General features: G+C 48.9%; 12 non-coding genes across 12 annotated transcripts; all 12 read left to right on the forward strand.

Moving 5' to 3' along the window:
• The first annotated feature begins 19,447 nt into the window (after nucleotides 1–19,447).
• Nucleotides 19,448–19,519, forward strand: TRNAE-CUC (transfer RNA glutamic acid (anticodon CUC)). The gene has a single exon. It is a non-coding gene; the product is annotated as a tRNA-Glu (tRNA).
• A 5-nt stretch (nucleotides 19,520–19,524) lies between these two features.
• On the forward strand, nucleotides 19,525–19,596 carry TRNAQ-CUG (transfer RNA glutamine (anticodon CUG)). The gene has a single exon. It is a non-coding gene; the product is annotated as a tRNA-Gln (tRNA).
• A 259-nt stretch (nucleotides 19,597–19,855) lies between these two features.
• Nucleotides 19,856–19,927, forward strand: TRNAE-CUC (transfer RNA glutamic acid (anticodon CUC)). The gene has a single exon. It is a non-coding gene; the product is annotated as a tRNA-Glu (tRNA).
• A 5-nt stretch (nucleotides 19,928–19,932) lies between these two features.
• On the forward strand, nucleotides 19,933–20,004 carry TRNAQ-CUG (transfer RNA glutamine (anticodon CUG)). Its single transcript has one exon. It is a non-coding gene; the product is annotated as a tRNA-Gln (tRNA).
• Nucleotides 20,005–20,255: 251 nt separating this feature from the next.
• TRNAE-CUC (transfer RNA glutamic acid (anticodon CUC)) lies at nucleotides 20,256–20,327 on the forward strand. The gene has a single exon. It is a non-coding gene; the product is annotated as a tRNA-Glu (tRNA).
• Nucleotides 20,328–20,332: 5 nt separating this feature from the next.
• On the forward strand, nucleotides 20,333–20,404 carry TRNAQ-CUG (transfer RNA glutamine (anticodon CUG)). Its single transcript has one exon. It is a non-coding gene; the product is annotated as a tRNA-Gln (tRNA).
• Nucleotides 20,405–20,655: 251 nt separating this feature from the next.
• On the forward strand, nucleotides 20,656–20,727 carry TRNAE-CUC (transfer RNA glutamic acid (anticodon CUC)). The gene has a single exon. It is a non-coding gene; the product is annotated as a tRNA-Glu (tRNA).
• Nucleotides 20,728–20,730: 3 nt separating this feature from the next.
• TRNAQ-CUG (transfer RNA glutamine (anticodon CUG)) lies at nucleotides 20,731–20,804 on the forward strand. The gene has a single exon. It is a non-coding gene; the product is annotated as a tRNA-Gln (tRNA).
• Nucleotides 20,805–21,063: 259 nt separating this feature from the next.
• TRNAE-CUC (transfer RNA glutamic acid (anticodon CUC)) lies at nucleotides 21,064–21,135 on the forward strand. The gene has a single exon. It is a non-coding gene; the product is annotated as a tRNA-Glu (tRNA).
• Nucleotides 21,136–21,140: 5 nt separating this feature from the next.
• On the forward strand, nucleotides 21,141–21,212 carry TRNAQ-CUG (transfer RNA glutamine (anticodon CUG)). Its single transcript has one exon. It is a non-coding gene; the product is annotated as a tRNA-Gln (tRNA).
• Nucleotides 21,213–21,462: 250 nt separating this feature from the next.
• Nucleotides 21,463–21,534, forward strand: TRNAE-CUC (transfer RNA glutamic acid (anticodon CUC)). Its single transcript has one exon. It is a non-coding gene; the product is annotated as a tRNA-Glu (tRNA).
• Nucleotides 21,535–21,539: 5 nt separating this feature from the next.
• Nucleotides 21,540–21,611, forward strand: TRNAQ-CUG (transfer RNA glutamine (anticodon CUG)). Its single transcript has one exon. It is a non-coding gene; the product is annotated as a tRNA-Gln (tRNA).
• The last annotated feature ends 3,720 nt before the right edge of the window (nucleotides 21,612–25,331 follow it).

The raw sequence follows: 25,331 nt of genomic DNA on the forward strand, positions 1-25,331 counted from the left end.
AAAGCCCTTGTGCACAATCTGCTCTCGCGGCAAATCTGCCGCTACCTATAGTGTGAATCGTGGCGGGCAGTGGCAGTCGTGCAGCCGAGGTGGCCATATTATGTCAGGCTGGGAGGATCGAAATAAGCGTGTCACTGAAAGCGAAACTCGTAGATAGGTGCGATCCTTGCACGCTGAAGCCTCGGAAGTAATAAAACTCATTGCTTGCGACTCATGATAAAAGAGCATCTCACGAAGCCATGTGCACGAGAAGGTGGTGTATTTTCTAAACAACTCCATATTTTGATCTGTTCTTGAGCAAAACGCTTTCCTTGAAGCTGAGGCTCCGGCTCTGAATCCCGAAAGCTTGCGGCCAAGGTTACGATGACGTTTGCACACTGCGTGAAGACAAATACGTAGTAATGAATCAATCAAACACTCTTCTTGAACGATTAATGTTCCCCTGCGCGAATAAATGAGTATGTTTTGCTGATCTTTTAGTGGTCCCTTTAGGGAAGTGCGGAGCAATGTCCGAAACTAGAAAGGACACATTCAACCCTGCGAGTCGCGTACGTCCCGCGACGGAGAGTGCGCAATGGATCAGCCAAAACCAATCAAGCAACGTCTCCGACGAGTTCCGCGAGCTTCCACCATAGCACGTTTGTGTTTTTAACATAATTTGTTAACCTTACTGGTTTTCTATAATCTTCTACTTAACTCCGCTGATTACGCTGCCATTATCACTTCTCAATGATATTAGTGACTTAACTGATTGTTTAAATGTGCTTAACATAAGCCCGCAAGAGCTCAAGAACAAACTGTCGACAGTGCCATTAAGCAAAAGTTCTGTTTACTGAAGCAGGCAGAGTCGAAAGAATTTCCCTATAATATACAGTTCATCCGCATCCTGTGTTCGCAAATTGCTGATGTTCTTTGTTAGGCGCTTTTTACATTGCTGCTTGAAATCTCAACTTCGTTTCACCTCGATAAGAAAGAAAATCTGCCCGTGATTAACCATGGTATTAAAGATCCGCTGCAACGCCCCTCTCCATAGATACCATATATGACATCACGATATAATAATTATAGGATGTTAGTTTACTTATTAACAAGAAATTTTGTTGCTACGTGTTGCTGTCCCTTTATTCACAGTCGCATTATTCAGTGCAATGCATCCGGCAGTACCGCTTGTCATTCTAAGTTAAATTATATCTACAGCAAAGGAACCAAAACTAACTGATGCTAATAAATACAGGCTTTCATGACGCCTGGGCCACAAACAAACTTCAGGAACTAAATACTCTCCCTATAAATGAGCGCGTAAACGTATACGCATCATCTATTGATACATAGAAAGAAGTCTTACGCCAACAACTGAAAGTTTTTGTTTCGAAGTAATTTATTGTCGATCAAGTTCCGGCTTCTCTGCACTAAAACCTTGAAATAACGTACCTTGAATCCGATGCATCCCAAAGTTTGGTATTGTTTAAGCGCTCAATTATCTGTGTATCCTCTCATTTGTGGTGTATTGCGTGCGTGCGTGCGTGCGTGCGTGCGTGCGTGCGTGCGGGCGGGCGGGCGGGCGGGCGGGCGAGCGGGCGTTCGTGCGTGCGTGCGGGCGTGCGTGCGTGAGTGCGTGCGCACGCAGCTGAGCTGGCCTTTTTCATTTCACAGTCTTGCAGGTCAACCGGTTAATCAACTTTAGAAGCCATCATGCCTGGACAACGTTCACCCTCCCTATCCTAACACCATTCCTTCACACCCTCCTACCCCTCACCGGTCCTTCCTGCTCGGAGGGAGGACCCTATTTAAACCCCACCAATGATAAACGCTTTGCCCAGACGAAGACAAGTCCACTTGTCGAGAGTTCGCAAGCACCCTGCGGTTTCCTCCCCCTTGTTCAATTTGTGATTATCAAGAACCATCTGACCAACCTCTCTTCACCATGGACTTAAAGGGCCACAGAAAGGGGTGTTTGAGGTTGGCTTTAAAATGCTTGCGCTATGTCAGGTACAGGCCACCGAGTGTCCATGCCGCGTACGAGACCTCAAAACCAAGCGGGAAACTTACAAAACATTTTTTTTTTAACTCCCGCTTTAGCACCTCGCGGCGACGCGCGGTGCCGGGCTTTCGCTCGAAACGTGGCATACGACGTCACATCGTGCAAGTGACGTCAGGAGCCGGAGGTTATCATTGGTTCACAGCGCCAAATTCTTTCAGACGTCACGCGCTACCACAGCCGCGGTCTCTCCACGCGCTCCGCAGCCAGAGAAGGTAGGGGAGGGGCCGTGTGGGTGGGGTCGGCGGAGGAGCGCCTTGGCGTGCGAGTGGAGAGGGAAAGGCGCGAAGAACGCGAAAGTTCAAGTGTTGTACGCATACAACTCAGCTTCCACAAAACGCATTAAAAAAATTCTTGCTAGAGGATAATTGTGAAGCGCCGTCGTTTAACATCCCAGAAATATCGCAACTTTACTGACAGCCCCTTTCTGGGGCCCTTTAACGGGATATGTGTGTCATAGCCAGCATTTGCATACTGCACGATGGTTTGTTGATAAGCCGTTTAGTTGTTTACAGGCATATTGACTCGCCCTTTTCCGTCTGAAAGGCTTGTTCTGCTTTTCATCATAATGGCACCCCTCTTTTTTTACTTTTTTCTGTGGATAGATTGCGCAAAGCATTCTGAGGCACTTGGGTTGTTGCGGGCAAACTGCCTGCTGACTTTATATTCAGCTCATTGCTCTTGAAACAACCTGTTAGGTGAGAAATGCTGAACCGTCGGGAAACCCCAATGGCGATCTCTGGTTTCCCCAGCCATGCGGCTTTGGATTCGTTTAATGGCTGGTGCCTTTATCCCGCATCAAGCTTTCTACACGTCTTTCCGTTCTTCTTTCTTTCTGCGACCATATGAAGTGCAAGTTTATGCATACAGTTACTCTAGCTGTGGTGAAACGAGGAACTCGTAATATTGTTCCTCCTAGTACTAAAAATAAACTCCCAGTTTTAATTTCCTGGTTATGGCCCCTAAATTTCCCTGTTTTAGTGCTGTCATCCTCTGCTTCTATCGAGGAACAAAGCCTCTCATTAATTCAGACACATTTTCCAATCTCAGGTGCACCTACCCAGGGTTTTGTGTTACAGGTAAAAGGCACACGGAAGCAAAGCTACGTGTACTCCGGAAAGTTTTTCTGTTTCGTCCTTGATCTTGTTTTGAAAAACATTAAGACGATCATCACAACCGGGAGGTATGTTCGCCGGAACGCAAAGCTCACTCAGTGAAAACATTGAACCTGGAGGGAACAAATAGCTCGCATATGTCACCATTTAGTGTATCCTCTGTCTTCCCGACGACTTTAGCATTGAAGCACCAGGTACATTAAACTGCAGAAAGAAAAACCCAGCCGAAGAGATAAATGCTCTTTGTTGAAGTTGAAGTTGCTCTTTGTTTATGATGCCAGCACATACCCAACAATTCTGGACAAAAGCACTTTTGAATGAGAAAGAGTTTATGAGCTCAATTTTTTCATATATGGAAAGATTTCACTATAACAATAAATATATCCGCTGATCTCCCGTCGGCAGGCTTGAATTTTTTTCCTATTAACGTTTTGCTATCGTCAAAAGCGTTCCCCAGTGGTTTTCTATGGCTGCGTTAACTGCTCGATGCGAGCGATGGAAAGACTATAAAATACCGATTTTTCCTACATATCGGAAGAATGGACCATTACCTTGAATATTTCTATACCAGTACGTTGCAGTTTTCGAATTTTCTAAATTTCTGTCCAAGAATGTTGGACATTTCTTCAACATCAGCACGAAAAGCAAGGCATGAATAGGCCGTCTTGCGGGCGCTATATTCGCTGATGTTGTGTGATATTAAAGAAGACGCTTCTGCAAAGTAACGTTGGAAACCAAAAAAAAAAATGTGAGGCTGAGGAGGGGGAAGTTACATACGTCGGGCGTCTTCCGTTACTCACTTTAACAAAATTAAGACAAAATAATTTCAGAACACAAAGCAGCAAAACGAAAACGCTAACGTCTTCGCGCTCACTGTGCCTGTTTTCCATCTCCGACAAGTTGCAAGCATACATTCTGTGCTTTGTAGCAGCACGGGCATTAACAAATTAATTTCCATCAGCGAATCTGAAGGCTTCGTTCGCTCTGCGCTTAATAGGGCGCGCTGATAAAGCAAACTTATAGACATTAAAAAAAGAGGTTCCCAATTAATTTTCGGAGCCGTTCTCTTCCAAGCAAGCGGTAGCACTACCAACGCAATTGGAACGGTAAACAGTCATGCACAAAGCTACAACGCTGTTTGGTCCTCGTTGTTCGCATTATTCCGCTACAGCGGGTGCTGCTGTATTTTACACGCTTCCTCAGCTTTTCAAATAACAAGCCTTTTTGCCATTTCATCCAGCGGACTTAATTCGCACAGCGGCTGCGAGGTAATCACGCAGGTTCCGTTGTCAGGATCTGGGACCTTACGCCCTAATACTTCCTTGTACGTCCGAAAGGTTGCCTTGAACTATATTTTCCTCAAAACTCCACAGCCAAAACATGCCTCTAGTTCCGGAGTGGCCCGGAATTATTCCAATGATGCACAGAAGGCGCCCGTGACTGGAACCAGACGTAATCGAAAAGCGATATGGCGTGTTGCACAGCGCTTAAGTTCTCTCCATCGGAGATCGGATGGCCCAGTGTGTTTTTTTGCCATTGATGCGTAACGCACGGACACTACAACCTTACTAAATTCTATCATGCTCCCCTTATAAAATGAATTTTGCCTTTATACTTCCTTTGTTTTTGTAGCGGTAGCTACACTTCACCAGCCACTTCGCGAGGGCAGCTTGGCTGCGCGCTGAGCCATGGCACCACCACTCCGCCAGCTGTGCGCATGCGCGGAGTGACGTCATAGCCCGCAGTTGGTGCGCGCACCCCGCACCTCGCCGCTGCGCCGACGGCGGAGCAGACACTGCCCGCGTCAGTTGTGCGCATGCGCGGAGTGACGTCAGAGCACACAGCTGGAGTACGCGCCGCGCGCCTACTTACACCAGCATTTCGAGCCTTCAGCGTGGCGGCGAAACCGAGTGGCGGAGTAGTGGAGAGGGGGAGAGAGTGAATTGACGCCCAGGGACGAAGATGAAGAAGGAACGCCCAGCGAAATGCAGCGACGAAAGACTGACTGCAGTTCGACTGAGCGAGTTCCACTCGGTCAGCTGCAGCTATCGCGTCACTCCAGGTTTAACCAGAGCTAATCCACAGACATTTTTTTCCGTTCTGTTTCCTGAACAGACTTCCTACATACTTTTCCTTTCTTCTGAACAGAGGAAATTCACTTTTAACCGACTTTAAGACTTCCTTCGGACGACGAAGTTCACTTTGAACTGATCTTGTTTGCACTTCCCTCCTTCTGACAAAAGGAATTCCACTTTGAACTGACTGTTACAGACTTCGTTTCTTCGGACAAAAGGAAGCCCACTTTCAGCTGACTGTTAATACTCTTTTTTATTCTGACCGAAGGAAGCTCAGTTTGAACTGACTTTGTTCAGCCATATATGAAAAAAAAAAGACCAGCACTTGTCCTCATTTGTCCTTGAGTTAATGAAAATAAAGAATAAGGCCTTGCTTTTTCCTTTCTATGTAATTTCTTCTGTTTTTCACTTCCTTGTACCATAGGCTTATATTGGAATTTTATTTTCTGAATCGAAGAATTTCAGTATGAGTAGGTTATTTAGCCTCTTGTAGAAGAAAAATCGCATGAGCTTCCTCGCCGTACAAAAAAGCGTAAAAGAAAGCCGGGTACGCTGTCCTTCGTGAGGAAAAGCTAAAGGAAAGAAAAAAAACGGCTCACAAGGTACGCTCCCCAAGACTCGTGTGCGGCTGTCGGTATCTATACATGAGCCGTCCTTGATTACGGCACGCCTTTCCCGCACTGCAGTTCATGCTTACAGCTACTCTCGACGACAAGCAAGACAGTCTGTGAATTTTGTCTGTGTTGCATTCTGCCTTATTGCTTCCTCTGTGTATAGGCTTAGTTTGGGTATTTTTTTCTCACCCGAAGAATTTCAGTTTGGGCATAGATTTAAGCCTCACGTAAGAGTAAATACACATCAGCTTCCTTCCTGTGCTCCCCAGATTAAACAGGCGGGCTTGACTGACGAATCAGTTGCCATTCAAAGTGAACCTGGCTTACCGCAACACACTACCGAGCTTTATTGCAGGTAACGTAAAAGATACGCATCAGGACAATCAGACAATGCCGTAAACAACTGAATACGCAGAACTGGCTCGATAACAAGCTGCGTAGTGATCCTAAACTCAAACTGATTCTAAACTCAAAACAGCGCGAAAGGAGCGATACACACACAGGAAAAAAAAGAAATAAACCAACTTGTAATAAAAAATAAAAATTGCCCTAGAGTTCCTTCCTTGTTTCTTTACTTTTGCGCTGTTTCCTGCATCAATGTAGGTACCTACTAATCGAGGCGTGGCGTGTTTACATTTATAAAATATTTGGTAGAAATTTAATTGCCTGAATTACCGCACCGTTAGCTGATCATGAAGCGACTGGTAGCATACTGCTACGAATTTTTGTGGCGGAGCCAAGTGCCCAGCGAAACGAGCGCAGAAAACACTACCAACATCTCATGGACCAATAACTGGTGCCATGGAGGTTATAACACAAGAGGAGACGGTTATTTCACTGCTTGTGAAAATTCCTAATGTCGACAACATTCACAGGAAGCCTGAAAGCAGCCAGCGGACAACTCGAGCAGCAGTCTTCATGCCCATAAAGTGGTCAGCTTCCAAGTGGCGCCGTGATGCAGTGGGTGTGTGTCAGGTTAGTAGTCAGAAGGTCACTGGTTCGGTTTGGGTAACATGGAAGGTAGGGGGCACAAGGTGATTGGTTCGAATCCTGATGGTGGAGTCTTGTTTTGTTCTTGTTTCCTTAGCCAATATTTATGGCGCTTTTTCTGGTTCTGACTTTTTTTTAGACCGAATGTTTTTTAGTGTATTTGGAAGAATTTGAAAGGCAGTTCAAAGAAAGGAAAATGAGATTGAATTCACGAGAAGGAGCCAAATTTTGGTTCACAGCAAGTTCGAAGGCAGTCGCCTCGTACTGCCTTTAGGCAGTTAACTTCGAATTCAAAGGCCATTCTCATTTTGGTAAGGGTGCGCTTCGGAGTAATTCGATCTCGAAACTATGTCATTTTTACGTACTTTACATTTAATAACGCCCGTAAACGGAGACTTTTGTTACATCATGAGTTCTGTTGAAAGCAGCAACACGATAAATAATATTCCGAGCCAGGTTCTGACTCCCAGCGACGCTCGCGCATGCCCTGACAAGAACGCCTGCAACTTTTTCAGGCACGTCCAAGACATTTCACTCAGGCCTTCATGCTTCGTTCATCCTTTGCCTGCCAATCCCAAGCCATGGAAAACGACTAGACATATAGCTGGAAGGAAAAAATAAGGGGGGGGGGGGGGAAGAGGGCGGCGCAATCTCGAGTTCGCCCAAGTTTCATTATTCCATAGAGGAGCGTCGCGTTACAAGCACACGTTTTTCGAGAAGCTTCACGCCGCTTGTATAGGTTGACGATTTGTCTCCTACCGGCGTGCCGCCAAAACAGACAACCAGCAGCTCAGCGAAAGAGCAACCGGGCCCCCAAAGGAAAGGAGAGAAATAAATAAAGCGAAAAGGCGTGCGAGTCTCATATGCCTGAAAAGTGAGCAGCCCGGGCGGAACAACCTTGGAGGAATCGTCCATCGTGCGACAAGTGCCTACAGAGGCTCGGGTCCCAGGGAGGCCGTGATCGTTAACCGAAGCCGCTGGTATATATTGCTCTCGGCTAGTGTGCTCAGCACTCAGCCGCAGAGGCAAGCAAAACAGCGCCGATCGAAGGGCGCCGTTCCGCACTACACCGTCGGCTGGCCCGTTGGGCAGCGGGACTCGCACGAGGCCAAGCCGAGCCCCGATGGGACCACCCCGCAACCGTCCGCAGCCTGTAATGTATGTATTCTGCGTGGAAAACAGCCTTGATTAGCGCTTGCTCTCGTGCGTGGCAGGGCGGCCCTTTCATCAAGAGGGGCCCCGCTTCATTTCCCTCTCTTTCTCTCTCTTTCGTTTTCTCGCCAGAAGAGCAGTGCCTTAGATATCGGATCCAGTAATGTTTCGTTAAATATCAAACTTATCGCTGATCCGCCAGAATTACCTTCGCAAGAGCAGAGAGCAAACTCTCTGGAGTCTGTTTACCTTGGCAGCTGGCCGCGAAACGGCGGAGTTTATGCAGCTGGCACTAACGGTGTTGCCTACTCGCGGTACGTTGATATACTAAATAAGTAGTATACAGCGTAGTGTATACGTTTCAGCACCAGGAACTGCGCGTTGTGGCACTAGTACAGGGCTTCACCTTGACTCGATCGCTCCTCTTTCCGACGCCATGCCTTCGATGAGTACGATGACAGCTAAGAGACGGTTGTATACATGAAAGCTGGCACACTGATCATTATTGCTTGGCCGGTCTCGTTTTCAGCCTTGCCGTGCGAACTACGCCCTCGGATCACAGGCAGCTTGTGTCACTTCCCGACGTCTCAGTCTCCGCACAAGATGAAAAGATGTTGGGCCATTTCAGCGACTTAATTCATAACCTGCTTCCTGAAAGCATTTTGCATAAATGCGCAGTGCATTTATAATTTGAATCCTAAAACGTTTGAATAATTTGAATCCTAAAACCAAAAAGGCACTCTTTAAAAGATATACTGGGACTGTTTACTTGGCCATATACTCGAAGTAATGTGCACAATCGCCACACACACAGCACACCGATTTCTCCGGTATTTTGGATAAACAATAGAGGCAGCTTTGTCGCACGCAAAGCAAACGTGCCGTTCCACTGAGGACCAAAAACCACCTCACTATGCTGAGCTTCCTTAAATCACACTGGCTGAACAAGTTGCTTTAAGTCCATTTTTTTTTCCTCCTCCTTCTTGATGCGCAGCAGTATTCAAATGCGAAAATGGGGGCAGATCGTCGCTTAACGCTGCTCGGTGAATGAAAGCAGGTTGCTATACGGTCGCCAATGTTATTTACCGCATGCCGCAGAGGTCCTTCATCTGTGTCTTTCTGCTCGCATTGTTTTGCGACAAGCGAAAGAAAGCGGGGTCCGTATTCTGAGTTTGTGTCATAATAAAAAGCGTCATAATCTGTCGCAGCGGCCACACCTCACTGGTCGAAACGCCGTAAGCGGACGTGGTGGTTCGGATGCAGCGAAAAGGGTCGAAAGAGAGAGAGAGAGATAATAAACTTTATTTTGCTCTAGTTTTGTTCGTCTGCGGTGTCAGATGACTTGGGTCATCTTCTCTTGCACAGGGTCGTCTGCCCCTATTCCAGGGCTCCGCTGGATGCCGCCGCCAGCTTGGCCCGCCGGATTAGACCAATTTGGTCGCAGCGGCGGTCGCTGGAGAGCAATCCCTCCCACTGCTCCGCACTCGGGTTTGGTATGGCTGGGACCACGGGTATTCTCGGGCATTCCCACGAAATATGATATAGCGTGGGCGTTTCGTTACTGCATGGACATGTATCTTCATATTGCGTGGGGTGAATTTTGCTTAGTATATGCAGGTTACGGTAGGTACCCGTTTGCAGCTGTCTCCAAGCTACAGCCTCTTCCCTGCTAAGTGATTTGTGTGGTGGGGGGTATCGTCTTCTGACCCCCTTAAAATAATCTAAAATCGCCGTATATCCCTGAGGGATAGGTACGAAAACCTCGGGGCCGCCTACGCGGGAAGCTCGGCTTTTCGTATGCTCTCGAGCTACCCTGTCGGCCTCTTGGTTGCCTACCACTCCTTCGTGACCTGGCGTCCATACTATCGTATGCAAAAGTGGTCTTCCTTGCTTATCCTCGAAGAAACCGATGTTGTGACGTCAAACACCTAGCGTGCGCAGGAGATGTTCAAGGACAAGACCTACTGAACTAGAGGCCTGCACACTTGGCGGGGTCCTATGGGACTGCGTGCGCCAACTTTCGTTAACTTTTTGGTCGTTGAGGGCGCTCGGTTGACCTGTTTGTTTGTCATTATCATCATCATCGTCTACTTTTCACAAATTATTTCTCTCCTCTCACTTCCTCCCTGTGCATTTGTCCTGTCTTATTATTTTGAAACCTAGTAATGAACGATGCAAATATGACATTCCTTTAAATCCTAGCGGTGAATATTCTGTTTGCGCGCATGCATGCGTGAGACTTTTCAGGCATCTTTGCGAAGGCAGTGGATGAATTATGAATACTCGAAACGTAGACAAATGACAAGACTATTACATCCTTGAAGTAACACAACCGACGATACTTGCTCAACAGGTTAATTGTAGCGCCACGCCGCCCGTAGCTGCCCTTCTCTAGCGGCAAAAGGCATGAACTAGAAGGTGCGCGCTGGAGAAGTGCCAATTAAGTGGGCAGGTCTCTAGTTCAGTAGGTCTTGCTCAAGGACAGCCATACATGGCGGCGAGCTCTGAAGCGGAGCCTGTCGCTTCGAAGTGAACTCGTCGGTGTTACTGCGTTTTTCGGCAAGTGAACTGGCTATAAACTGGGAATGGGGCTTTCGCTTCGTCTTATCTCTCCTATATCAAATCAGATGGACGGTAAATTTGGCCTGCTTTTTATTTCGCTGGACGATGCGGTAGCTTCTAAGCCTAACGAGTACCGCTTTGTTGTGGAAATTGTCCTCTTCATTCAAACCGGACGGCGCCACTATCTCCGGAGTTAGCCCGTCTGCCTACGTTTAATGATGAAATCTAAACTACAATCCCGCAAAATGCTTGCGTTTCGCAAACATGCTTTTTCTATTCTAGAACTCTTCATAAGCTGTTGAAGCGCCCGAAAGCATGATCGTGTGTAACGTCTGCCAGCGTGAAACCGCTCATGTGTACGGACGGTCAATCGCCATCGGCGCTCTGCTATATACCGACGCGTTTGACATGCCAGAGGTGGTTTTTCGGCGTCCCTTACGGTTCTCGATAGCCGCGGTGGTGTGGCTCTGCATTGAGCTCGCGAGTTAGCTTGCAAGTTTGTCTCAGAAGTCAGTGTGAGCATGTGTGCGCTTCGTACCATGGCCAACCCATGAAAACGTCTGCGAAGTCTCCCAACGCACGAGATTTTTTTATTGCGAAGCAATACTACTTTAGGTCGCACTTCAGCCCTTTCCGTGGCGAGGCGGTGGTAGGCACCATTGACCTTTAGCGTGACCTCGCTGCGTGACGTCACACCACGTGACCTAGAGTGACGTCACACCAGCTGTGTAAAAAAATGGCCAGGCTTAGCTTGGTTAAGCCAAGAATGCGTTGCATATTGCGCGGTCTGGAGCGGGAGTCAGGTGGTGGCTGCGGCCGCGCGCGACCGCGCCAGTTCGGGCCCAGCTTTTCCTCCGTGACGTCACGCGCCGGCGCAGCGCCCCTAGCGGGAGGAGCGGGAGTCAGGTGGTGGCTGCGGCCGCGCGAGTTGGGGCCCAGCTTTTCCTCCGTGACGTCACGCGCCGGCGCGGCGCCCATAGCGGGAGGAGCGGGAGTCAGGTGGTGGTTGCGGCCGCGCGCGACCGCGCGAGTTGGGGCCCAGCTTTTCCTCCGGCTGTCGTGACGTCACGTCACGTGGTTGCGCTAAAGGTCAATGGTGGCTGCCCGGCCGCGCCCAAGGGCTCAACTGAGTGATTGCAATATGCAACGCATAAAACGGGGCCCCATCTCACGCCGTCGCGAGGCGAGGCGGTAGCCACCAATGGCGGCCTAACTCCCGCTCCTCTCATCAGGGGCGCTACGGTCAGAGTGACGTCACACCAGCTGTATAAAACAGCTCCGCTCCTCTCGCCAAGGCAGAAGTTGCTCGAACATTGGCGCGCCAAGGGAATCGACGACTAAGTTTTTCGGAGACCACGCCGTAACGTGGGAACCCCTTCCAGTGGATTACCCGTGCCCGGACGGTTTGACGTGTAGCAACGGTCGATTCCTGTTCACGAAAAGTGGGTGTGAAGCCACGTCGTGCACGCCGTTCGAGCCATACCGTCGTCTCGGCGGTCCGTCAAAGACGCCGCCCAACCCCATAAAGCGGTCTACTCGAACCATGTTCAACAAAAACAATAAAAACGCGTTTCGCTACCTGGACGAGGTCTCTATAGGCGACGCGTACGAGCGCGTACCGCGCTACAAGAACGACATTGTAAGACGCAAGATGGGTCTACCGCCGGACCCCGGAGCAACCAGCGACACGCCGGACACGCAGATGCACAAGTGGGGCAAACTTAAGATGACCGAAGAACGATGGGGGTGTTATGCAGACAACTTGGCCATCTACAACGTGGCCGAAACATACAAGCTACCGCTAATGCATCGTGAAGACGACGAGGAGACGTACAGCAAACTGTATCGCATTTTGGACGGGGACAATAACCCCAACATTTATTACGGCGTAACGCTACCGTACTTTAACGAACGCTACTGCAAGCACCGAGTGGGCATATCTTACGACGCGGAGAAAATGGAGTGTTACCGCACCGTCGGCCAATCGATACTGGAAGATTTTGTAATGGGCACGCTGGTGAGGGAAATGTTTGTCGGCATACACGGATTCGACGGATGACTTCCTCTTAGATGATTCACTGTAAGCCGTAACACTAGCATAACCCAAGACTACCACCAGCCATACTACCAGCTGATCCGAGAATAACACACTATTGCTTCGCAATCACCACGCTTAACCAAGCTAAGCCACGGCCGTTGTTTTAGCTCATCCCTTTTATTTATTACCTGCAGAAGAATTAAAAACTTAACAGCGGCATTTCGCGGCTTTTGCTGTTCCTGCATAAAAGGAACGAAAAACGTAAATTTCCGTCTGCACAACCGTCCGATCACAGCACCAACTTACGTTCAGCGATGTTGCAGACGGCAAGTGGTCACGGCGCACTTGGTTCAGAACGGCACGGAGCGCGCATTGTGCAGCGAGTTAGCGCATGCCAGAAATTTTCCTCAAGATAAATGAAAAACACCGTGTTGTGCGAACGACCTAGCTGCCTTTTATTTTCCGTTACCTTCGGTCACTGAAAAGCCATTCATAGATGCGTACAATATTTTTCTTTTTTAAGTACACCTCCGACCTTTTACGGTGGAGAAAAGAGTATCTGAACTATTGTTTCTATTTGTTGAATACATTAGGTAAAAAAAAAGCTTTGATATTACACCTTTACAGTGGAATCCGATGCGCAATAAATTCGTGGCTGAATTTTTTGTCTGGTCGCGTTCCATTTCTCGGCAAAGAGAATAATGCCGCCGCTGGACGTTTCACTGCGGCAACAGTAATGCAGTGACATCCTGCCGCCGCTCACAGTCGCAACAGAACCGACATCCGCTTCCGGCGTTTCGGCCAATCAGGTGTGGCCGCCGTGGCAGATTATGACGCTTTTTATTATGACAAACTCGGAATACGGCTCCGGGTGCACGCAATTACCATGCCACCCACCAGCAGTAGTTCTACTGGTCCCGACTCCGCGCGTTGCGGCGCTGCGCTGGACGGGTGCGCTTCGCATAAAAGGAAAAATTCAGAGCTTACCTCAGGCATGTGCGGTAAGCTGGGAGGACAAGAAATACACTCACGCACGTGCATGAACTCCACATGAGCGGGTCGAGTCAGAAGTTGTGTTGGCTTATCTCTACCTGACCCCGTTTGCGTGAACCCGCTTTTTTGAGCCCGCCTACAGGACCACTAAGTGGGCACAGATCGCAGTGGCTCGAGACCAGACAGCACAGCGTTAGCGGATACTCCCGGGTTAGTTTCGGGCCCAGCGCTGCAGCGCACTGCCGGCTCGATCCGACCTAGCGGCGCTTGCATGCACTTCACCGGGTGGGTCGAGCTGAGCCAACCTACCGCATACGGGCATATGGGTCACTCAGCCGAACCCAACGTTAACTGATCCCGACCCCCAGGTGTCTATGAAACGCGTACTAGGCAAATTTCGTTCCGACAAGCCGACTTGCCGGCGTTTCCTTTATATATTTACTTGGAGGGATGGGGATCATGTAAATGGCGTGACGCACGCATGTATGTATACCTACGTAGGTACATATGCGTCCAATGAGAAACGAAACACGCGAGAGCCTAGCGTTTATAGTGACCGCATTCAGACGAGAGCGGTTGCGCCATATCCTGGAAGGAAGCAGAGCACTCGGCGCTGGTTTGCCTGCTACCTATAGCACACAGCCACGAGTATCTTTTCGGCTGACAGCTGAAAATACAACAGAATAGCGGCACGCGGCTGGTCCCTGACATTGCTGCTCTCATTGAGCCACTCAAGAGGACGGCTGTCACTCGCTCGTTGTCGCTTGCGGTGACCCGTAATAAGGAATGTCTTTTTTTTTTTGCGCGCACAAGCGTACTGGAGAACAAAAGTATCACGTGAAGCGGTGCGGGACAGTTCTCTCCATTCTCTCCAGCCTTTCGTCACTCGGTGTGACGAAAGGCTGCGCCGCCCCTTTTGATAAGCCCGCTGCTGGGCCGCAAGGCAACAGCGCCCTAACGCTTCCTTGACAAGCTAACATGTTGCGCCGCCAGGCAGCGACGCCCTATGGAGAATCATCGGTGGGCGACATGTCCAAATGTGCAGCAAACTGCTAGACAGCGAGGCGCCGGTTTCCCTTTCCCCTGGAAGTCACCGCGCGCGGAAAACTTGAAGCGGGTTTCCAGCGCGGTCGCTGGTTGGACCTCTCGGACGACCGTCAAGTTCTGGCTTTGTATTGGGCCGTTTGAGTAACAACCGTTTCTCGGGGCTTTATAAGCCCCAACGCTGCCGCCTGGCTCACCGATCTAAGGGACCCCGATCCACCAAGGCCCACCCCATCTGCAGAGAGGCCGACCCACAGTGAGCCGAGTGCCGCTCACGAGTGGAGTGAGATGTGCGACACGTTGGAGCCTCGCCGGACGTCGCCGTGCGAGAACAGTCGCGTTTGCTGTTAGCTCTCGCCCCCGTGCCGATCTTGTCCTGTATAATGGCTTGTACGTACATAATGTATAAAATACCTTTTTGTTATTCTCACCGACGCCTGACTCGGAGTCTTCGCTACTGACAAGAGAGCTAGCTGGCAGCGTTCTGTCACAAAAACGGGTGGCGAGAGCTATGGGACCACCTCAAAGTCACAACAACGCCACAGCTTTGGCTTCACACGACGCTCACGCTGTGTGCTCCGTATCGGAAAGGGAGGTGAGCCGGAGCTTACTTCAAGCTCGGGTCTGCGGTTGAGGCGACCAAGCTGCAGCTTTCCTTTAAGCTGCCAGACTTGAGAACAAACATAGACATCGGATATAGTGCTATGCTCATGACGGTGGGACGCTGATCATTTTGGCCTCCTGTCGGCGAATAGAGACAAGCGGGTGTGCAAACTAAATGACAAACATTCCTGAAAATCAGCCAATGACACGACTTTCAACGGCACAAATTGCCCGAGACGACGGCAAGTGTTCATATCATTCAAAACTTTCACAATACAAAACGGGCAAAATCATGAACTGCTACTGCTGCTATTGCTGTTGCTGTTCTCTAGAACTCTCTTTTTTCAGCCTTAACGAAAATACTGTTCCATAATTCGTACAATGAGGGCTCAGTGCACCACACACAAATATCGGCGCTCACGGCTCATCGCAGATCAACTATCGGGCGCGCAGCTTTACGGGGTCACAAACTTCGCATTTCTGATCCTCGATCTGATATACTTTCCGCTTTTATGAAAACATCGTTGGTCCTCCTAAGCACATATGTAGATGTCTCCGATTATGAAGCAGTGCACGCCAAAGATACGAACGGGAATATCTCCCGGTTTTCAGCGGTCGAGTCCCCCGTGAGGGCTGTCCATCTGGGCGCTAACGAAAGCAGTTTGAGAGGATCACTACGGTCCCGCGGGACCGTGTAGCGGGCTCAAAGCCCCAGGGCTCGACAGATATAACTGCACCCCACTCCGGCTGGCCAATCAGCGGTTCTCCACTGCGTACCTCCAATGTTGATTAGACTGGGAGGTCCAATCAGAACTGGGAACCTAAATCTAAATCGGTCGTTGAAACCCGCCCTTCTGTTTCGCGAAGCAAGAAAACTTGCTCTGGATCGCCAATTGTAATACGCCTTATGTCAGACGCGCGTCCGCTAGTTTAGAACGTCATCTCGCTTTTATCGCGACCCAAGTGAACATCTGCAGTAGTCTTTGGTTGCTCAGTGGCACGATAGCATCGACACATACGCAGTGCAGGGTGTGTGCGACCGCCTTATATTTTCCCACATTTTTCTTGGAGATGCGCTCTTAGCCGCGCTCCTTTCTCCAGCTGCACGAGAAGACCGGGCAATGTCCACGTTCAGCTGGATTGACGGGATGCAAGTGGACCATAGGAAAAAGCTTGGAGGAGAAAAAAAGAGAGAATAAAATAGACTCAGGTAAAAGCCAAGGATGGGGTTTCAGGGCCCCTTCGAAGAAGTACGTAAACATAATTCAAACACAATACGACGCCTCTCAACCCTGATCATTCCTTCTTTCCTGGCCCGCACCAAGACCTGAACATTTCTTAAATGCTCCACTGCTCTTTCTCGACCTCTTTACTCCTATCATCTTGAATTCACATAAAGGGCACTGAGAACAGCTCCACTCATTTTTTTTCCTCGTAGATTTAAACTGCGTTGCTTTTTGTGGATGTGTTGTCGTTAGTTCGGCAGAAAAGGACGTATAGATCTGCAGGGAAATTCTGAGTTCAAAATGGAATATATTTGCCCTCGCTAAGTTTAAACTCGTGACATTCATGATGACGTCGATATGGATCGCTGGCTGGAATTGGTTTGTTCTAGCCGTAAAATCTGTTCCGGTCTAGCCGGTCTAGTCGTAAAATCCTCAAACACAGACGTGCTTGTCATCTTAGTTCACTTGTGAAAATGGCGTGAAGCGTGGTACCAGTACTTTTTTTAGATTTTCTAGCTTATATAAGGACTGCTTTTCAGTGAAACTACCCTATTTTTCCTTTACCCGAGGTAGTCGATAGATATAAGCACAACATCAGTTGGTCGTCAGCATCCCTGTAATCTTTATTCGCGTCGTGAGACGGGGCTAACTAGAACTAGCTGCTGCTAACTTTCCTGCGTTAAATTCTGCTTTTCATTTACTCTCTTCATTATTTATGAAGAACTCCGTCCTAGTCAAAGTGTCAAGAGCCCACTTATGTCTGCATTGACTGCCTTTCGCCGAGTTCCGGCGCGGTTAAGGTTTTTTTTATTTTTCTTTTAAAAGGACACTGGGGACAGCTCTGTCGAATTTTTTGGTTACCAAAATCCAATAGTTCGTCATTTCGTGGCTTTGTTGCCGCTTGTCGGGCAGCAAAAGATGCATTTATTACTAAGATATTCGGATCCGAAGTTGAAAAAAAATTCGGCAGGGACACTTAAGACTGCTTGCGTGTCGAAATGAGAAAGCATTACAGTCCCTGGATGCACTGACACCTACCCACATACGCGCGCTCGCGTACGATGCCACCCAGAACACTGTACGACGAGTGGTTGCATTGCTATTTTGATACTAAAGTCTGGGAAGGCATACATTTTAAGGCGCATATGTCGTCGGTTCTAATCCCTCTGGCAAGCTAGCCTTCAATTTGACTAGCACATGTAAGCTATATGCAACGAGAAATCGTATGACACCAACCGTAACGCTGTACGACAGAGGCTTGCGTCCCATTTTTTTAAACGAATGTCGGAAAAACCAGCGCCACATGGAGATTAGCTTCTGGCGAGTATATCAGGTGTTTCAGGGAAGAAAGCACTTCTCCAAAATAAGTTTTTGTTTTAAGGTAAAAATAAGGCTTTCTCAACCTAATATTACCAGTGTTGGCGGACACCAAAAAAGCGGTGAATCGTTTCGAGTAGTAAGCTGGTTAACTAATTTTAATAACTCTAACTATTACAGTTTGGTGCCTACTTGTAATTCGATATTTGAAGCCGGTCGTTAGTAATAGCAATATCAGTTTTTATAATTTAGAAAGCGCGAGTGCCCTTGGCGCTGTGGCTCGGCAAAATTTGTTTTTTTTTACTAGTTGCCGCAGCGGTGGACTAGTCGTTTGAGAATCCGCTTCGCATGCGGCAGGTGCAGGGTTGGATCCCCAGTACCGCCGGGAGCCACCGGTAATACAATGGATACAAGCTTTCCCCTGCCTGGTGCTTGGCTTCTTTAGGATGAAATGCTTGGGAAATGGGTCTTTGACCCCACCTTGAGTAGAAAAAAAAAACCTTGTACCATAGCGCTCTTTGACCACAGATGCCCTTGCGCCATAAAAATTAAACAATTTCTTTACTGGTTGCGTGCACTGGAACGGTTGCTTCGCCTCCATGCTCTTCGAAAGCGCATGTATTTCGGCACGATGTAGCTAGATTTATCGAGCCAGAGCGCCGAGGATAATCGCGTTTTCGAAATTCTAAAAACCAATATGGCTATCACTAGCGACCGGCTACAAATCTCTAATTACAAATAGGCTTGAACTCTAATGGTTAAGAAGGTAATTATTAAAAATTTGTTAACCAGCTTACTACATGAAACGAGTCACCGCTTTTCTTGTGTCCGCCAACACTGGTAATACTATGCCGTAAAAGACATATTTTTACCCCAAGAAGACTATTTTTGGAAATTTCTGAAACTCTTCCTTGAAACATCTGGTACACGATCTACACACAATTTTATGCAGGTGGTTCATAAACAGAAAGTTACGTTGGAAGAGCTACAAGGTAACTGTGAAATATTAGCAAGGCTAACAAACTGTGCATCTGTACTTACCGCTTAATGTTATGCTGCCTGCGTAGCTGTAGACAAAATAACAATTCAGGATATCAAAAATAGCATAATCTACGCCGATTCCCTTCGCTTACTCAGAGTAGTGCATATTAAAAATACCGCATAACACTTAGTTGCAAGCCCCATTCAAAACAAAGAAAAAGACACAACACAAGAGAACACGATAAGATTCTATAGGGTCTCGAGAAATGTCGAGATAGATGGAGTGAAAAAGGTGCAGAAGGCATGATGGTAAACCACATTTTCTTCTGATTCACCCAACTGGAAAAGCTAAGAAAAAAATATTTCACTCCATTCCACAATAACCCCATCCCTTTCCACCCCACCTTCATTTTAGGAGAAAATTGAATTGCTGCGATTTCGTTTGCTCTTAGCTTCCTAAACGAAGCAAGGATCCTAAATAGCTTATATATATATTTAAACTTTTCATTTCATTCCCACTAAACAACACATCAAACTTTGTGTATGGCACGTGATGGTCTTCGTTGCCTATGTGCGATAAACTTCAACTCTTTATATTTGGTCAGCGGCGTATAACAGCAGGCAGCCACTTTTATGTGCATTCATGCATTCATAATTCCTGAGGCCACAAATGCCTGCGTTGCCTGGCCATGGCCGCGTTCCGGCGTGGTCTAGTGGCTAGGATACCTGGCTCTCACCCAGGAGGCCCGGGTTCGATTCCCGGCGTCGGAATTTGGGGTCTCATGGTGTAATGGTTAGCACTCTGGACTCTGAATCCAGCGATCCGAGTTCAAGTCTCGGTGAGGCCTTTCTTTTAATCGATCATCTCTTTTGTATGCACGCCGCGCACGTCCCGTTTTGTTTTTTCTAATTTATATATTTTTTTCCTTTAGTGCGTTGCACCGGAGCACAGCCGACTGAGGGTTACTGAATTGTGCTTTGCTATTATTTCAGCTCATTTTCTCTTTTACAGTTGTCTATTTTAGGTCAGGGCGGATAAGACCCGGCAGTCATTCTCATGTAATGTCTGAGGCCACAAATGGCTACGTCGCCTGGCCGTGGTCGCGTTCCGGCGTGGTCTAGTGGCCAGGATACCTGGCTCTCACCCAGGAAGCCCGGGTTCGATTCCCGGCGTCGGAATTTGGGGTCTCATGGTGTAATGGTTAGCACTCTGGACTCTGAATCCAGCGATCCGAGTTCAAGTCTCTGTGAGGCCTTTCATTTAATCGATCCTGTCTTGTGTGTGCACGTCTCGTTTTGTTTTTTCTAATTTATATATTTTTTTCCTTTAGTGCGTTGCATCGTAGCACAGCCGACTGAGGGTAACTTAATTGTCCTTTGCTATTAAATCAGCTCATTTTCTCTTTTTAGAGTTGTCTATTTTAGGTCAGGGCGGATAAGACCCGGCAGTCATTCTCATGTAATGTCTGAGGCCACAAATGGCTACGTCGCCTGGCCGTGGTCGCGTTCCGGCGTGGTCTAGTGGCCAGGATACCTGGCTCTCACCCAGGAAGCCCGGGTTCGATTCCCGGCGTCGGAATTTGGGGTCTCATGGTGTAATGGTTAGCACTCTGGACTCTGAATCCAGCGATCCGAGTTCAAGTCTCTGTGAGGCCTTTCATTTAATCGATCCTGTCTTGTGTGTGCACGTCTCGTTTTGTTTTTTCTAATTTAAATATTTTTTTCCTTTAGTGCGTTGCATCGGAGCACAGCCGACTGAGGGTAACTTAATTGTCCTTTGCTATTAAATCAGCTCATTTTCTCTTTTTAGAGTTGTCTATTTTAGGTCAGGGCGGATAAGACCCGGCAGTCATTCTCATGTAATGTCTGAGGCCACAAATGGCTACGTCGCCTGGCCATGGTCGTGTTCCGGCATGGTCTAGTGGCTAGGATACCTGGCTCTCACCCAGGAGGCCCGGGTTCGATTCCCGGCGTCGGAATTTGGCGTCTCATGGTGTAATGGTTAGCACTCTGGACTCTGAATCCAGCGATCCGAGTTCAAGTCTCGGTGAGGCCTTTCTTTTAATCGATCATCTCTTTTGTATGCACGCCGCGCACGTCCCGTTTTGTTTTTTCTAATTTATATATTTTTTTCCTTTAGTGCGTTGCACCGGAGCACAGCCGACTGAGGGTTACTGAATTGTGCTTTGCTATTAATTCAGCTCATTTTCTCTTTTACAGTTGTCTATTTTAGGTCAGGGCGGATAAGACCCGGCAGTCATTCTCATGTAATGTCTGAGGCCACAAATGGCTACGTCGCCTGGCCATGGTCGTGTTCCGGCGTGGTCTAGTGGCCAGGATACCTGGCTCTCACCCAGGAAGCCCGGGTTCGATTCCCGGCGTCGGAATTTGGGGTCTCATGGTGTAATGGTTAGCACTCTGGACTCTGAATCCAGCGATCCGAGTTCAAGTCTCTGTGAGGCCTTTCATTTAATCGATCCTGTCTTGTGTGTGCACGTCTCGTTTTGTTTTTTCTAATTTATATATTTTTTTCCTTTAGTGCGTTGCATCGGAGCACAGCCGACTGAGGGTAACTTAATTGTCCTTTGCTATTAAATCAGCTCATTTTCTCTTTTAGAGTTGTCTATTTTAGGTCAGGGCGGATAAGACCCGGCAGTCATTCTCATGTAATGTCTGAGGCCACAAATGGCTACGTCGCCTGGCCATGGTCGTGTTCCGGCGTGGTCTAGTGGCTAGGATACCTGGCTCTCACCCAGGAGGCCCGGGTTCGATTCCCGGCGTCGGAATTTGGGGTCTCATGGTGTAATGGTTAGCACTCTGGACTCTGAATCCAGCGATCCGAGTTCAAGTCTCGGAGAGGCCTTTCTTTTAATCGATCCTATCTTGTGTGTGCACGCCGCGCACGTCCCGTTTTGTTTTTTTCTAATTTATATATTTTTCCCATTTAGTGCGCTGCATCGGAGCACAGCCGACTGAGGGTAACTTAATTGTGCTTTGCTATTCATTCAGCTCATTTTCTCTTTTTAGAGTTGTCTATTTTAGGTCAGGGCGGATAAGAGCCGGCAGCCATTCTCATGTAATGTCTGAGGCCAAAAATGGCTACGTCGCCTGGCAATGGCCGCGTCCCGGCGTGGTCTAGTGGCTAGGATCATTCTACTTCCGGCCACCGAGCGTGACGGACGCAGGATCATGAGTTCCGGCGGAGCGGTGACAGCGGCCTTAGCTGGCCGCGGAAACAGGATCGAGGGAAACGAAGATACGGTTTATCAGGTGATCTTGCCACAGCTGCCTATCGGACGTGTGGTTTTAAACACACTTTTTCTGCACGGTGATGTTCGTGTTAGGCCCTTTCGGGTCGAGGATTTTCGTGATGCGCTGGCCCAGGCTGGGTCGCTCCCTGACGTGGTGGCTTTGGGGCGTACAAAATCAACCACGTTTGGGCTGTGACTTTCAAGACCGCTTAAGGAGCCAAGAGGCTTCTCGCCTTCAAGGAACTGAAAGTGAAAGGACGGCGATGTCTTATCGTCGATCCGGAAGACCAACAAGTCAAGCTACGGCTCCACTGGATGCTGGAAGGCGTGGCCGACGAAGACATCCGGACGGCTTTTGCTGCGTTCGGGAAGGTAACCGAAGTTACCAGGGAACGGTGGCGCGTCCAAGGCGTCCACGACAAGGGATCTACAACACGAACTGTGCTCCTAAAACTGAAACCTGGTTTGAAGGTCGACGATCTGCCTCACCAGATACGTGTCGCCGGGGAGTTGGCCCTTGTGGCGCCGGGGCGACCGATGCAGTGCTTGCGCTGTCATGGCACGGGCCACGTTCGGCGAGAGTGTAAAGTGCCCTGGTGTTCGAAATGCAGGCGTTACGGCCACGCCAACAGCGACTGCGTCTGCACATACGCAGTGGCAACCGGGCTGGCAATGGGAGTCGACACGCCGGAGCACATTATGGACGTCGTCGAGACAGAAGAGGCGGCAAAGGGAACCGACGTGAAACCGACGGTGACGACGGAGTCTTCTGGGCACCCGAGTGGCGACGGAAACACGGCCAGCGGCGATGGGAAGGAACCGGGGACGGTAATTCCTGCTGGGACAAATGAAGGGTCATCCAGCGACGGGACCAGTCATCCGGCTAAAAATGTCGACCAACCACCGACCAGCGAGGAACAGATGGACCAGAGCGGCGCCCGTGTGACGACCGTCGCCGCCCCAGCCAAGCGAACTCACAAACTGACCGACAACGAAGGAGAAAAGCCCGCAGCTGGTGGCATTGAGGAGCCGCCAGCAAAAACAGCCCAGTCCAGGCGATCAACACTCAGGCCAACGCCCAACCTTGCGGCAGGCAAGCGGGTCGCCGAGAAGGCGCCGCCACTGCCTCCGCAGCAGAACCAGGCCTCCGCTGCTGACCGCTCCGATGGTGGCAACGGCGTCTAGCTTCGCGCTAGACGTGAAAGCTGAGCACGGTGCTCTCGGCGTCTTCACACGTTTTGAATATGGCTTCTGCTACCTCCTTGAATTTTGCAACGCTCAATGTCAGCGGTTTTGCCGCTAAGAAGAAGCAGAGCCAAGTACACCGCATGTTAACAGATCATAATATCGATCGGCTTGCTATTCAGGAAACGAAAGTGGAAGGGGAACAAGACACCGAGAGCATTGTGCAACGTTTTACGTCAAGATTCTATGCGGTCGTGAGCCATGCCGTCGGCACATCTTCCGGATGCATTGTGTTTATAAAAAAGCTGCCTAGCCTCGAGGTGCAAGCGTACACATCGTGCCCTTCGGGTCGTTGTGTAGTAGTGGATTTTTCTTTTGCCTGCTCTGAATGGCGACTAATTTGCGTTTACGCACCTAACGTGGGCGAGGGTAGGGTAGCTTTTTTGAGAGCATTCAGCGTTTCTTAAGCACAGAAAAACACCTGATATTGTTAGGAGATTTTAATTGTGTCTTGAGCGCTCCTGACAAAACCAGCACGCGGTCCCACCGTGATGAAAGCACCGAACTTCTCCGTCGCTTGATCGACAAGTTTGCATTGGAGGACGTGACTGAATGTGTGGTATACAAGCGTGGCATGATGTTCACCCACTTCCAACGAAGTAGCCATGCCCGCCTCGATAGAATATATGTATCGGTCGACCTGTCGCCAAAGTGTCACAGCTACGATGTTGTTCCTACAACTTTCTCGGACCACTGCGCGGTAAAACGTACAAACTCTTTCCTGTGGGACCTCTAGAAATTCAACAATAAGCTTCTGAAAGACGAAATTTTCACCGGGTTTGCAGCACAGGAAATTAATAAAGTAACCGTTAATGGCAATTTTGGTTTGATCATAGAAGCTTTACCAAAGGAACCAAAGGTGTGGAAAGCTCTGCGGTGGCCCTCAGGGGCGCGAGGACTTCAACAAGGAACAGGCACTGTCATCTGTTGCTTCGGAGGCGCCTGTGAGTGAGGACGCGCCCCTTCAAGGTTGAAGTGTTCCAGAGCCAATGGCGGCTGTGAACACCAGTGCGGAAAAAGACGGTCGGTCAACGACCGCTGGCAGTGCGCCGAAGTGCCCGCGCGCCGACGCCAGTGACGGGGCGGATAAGCAGGCCCCCGCAAACGCCGAGGAACCACGAACGAAAACAGCACAGGGACGGCGACCGTCCTCCAGACCGCTACCTAACATTGTGGCGGGCCGGAGGGCAGCCGAAAAGCCTCGCTCGCAGCACTTCAAGCCCGATAAACGTAATGGCGGCGGGGCTTCTGCAAGCGTCTATAGCGACTTACTAAACGCGAAAGCATTGGGCTGTAAGGACAGTGAAGGAAAAGTACATTTTAAGCGGGTAGAAGTAACCAAGGGAAGGTTATCTGATTGGCGGCTAAAATCAAGACAAGAGCAAAATTTCACAAGTCATTCCTAGGTGGCTTGAACCACCGCCCGATTTTAAGGTTTCAGCCTTATTCGTCCGTCCGTCCGTCCGTCCGTCCGTCCAGCCAGCCAGCCAGCCAGCCAGCGATATGCATCCAGCGATATCTAAATACTAAGCGACACCTCGCCTTCATGGCCGATTTTAATTGTGTCTTAATTGCTCGAGATGAGACAAGTAGACGCCCGTTTAGAGACGCAAACACAGATCTTTTGTCGCAGCTAATTGGCGAATTTGCACTAGAAGATGTGGCAGAGTGTTTGGAGGGAGCGTGCAGCGTGAAATACACGCATTTCCAAGGTTCTAGTCATGCTCGACTCGACCTAATTTATTTATCGTTGGTTGTCATTCCGATATGCCAATATTATGTCGTTATGTCAGTGTCCTTTTTGGATCATCGTGTCGTGAAATGCACAATCGGCACTAGAAACCAAAGGGAAAATTTTTTGTGGGGACTGTGAAAGCTAAACTCCAAACTTTTAGAAGACAAAACTTTAGTTGAAGTAATTGCAGAGAAACTTTAAGAGATGCAGCAACGGCCTTGCACCACCATTGGAGAGCAGTGGGAATGGTGCAAACACGAAATTAAGATGAAAGCTGTAGAAAGATCCAGTTGTATTCGGCATGACGAAAAGCGAGCAGAAGCATGTTAATAATCAGTTAATAGCACACGAA

Source organism: Amblyomma americanum, chromosome 1 (genome assembly GCF_052857255.1).
Source record: "Amblyomma americanum isolate KBUSLIRL-KWMA chromosome 1, ASM5285725v1, whole genome shotgun sequence".
NCBI classification, from domain to species: Eukaryota; Metazoa; Arthropoda; class Arachnida; order Ixodida; family Ixodidae; genus Amblyomma; species Amblyomma americanum.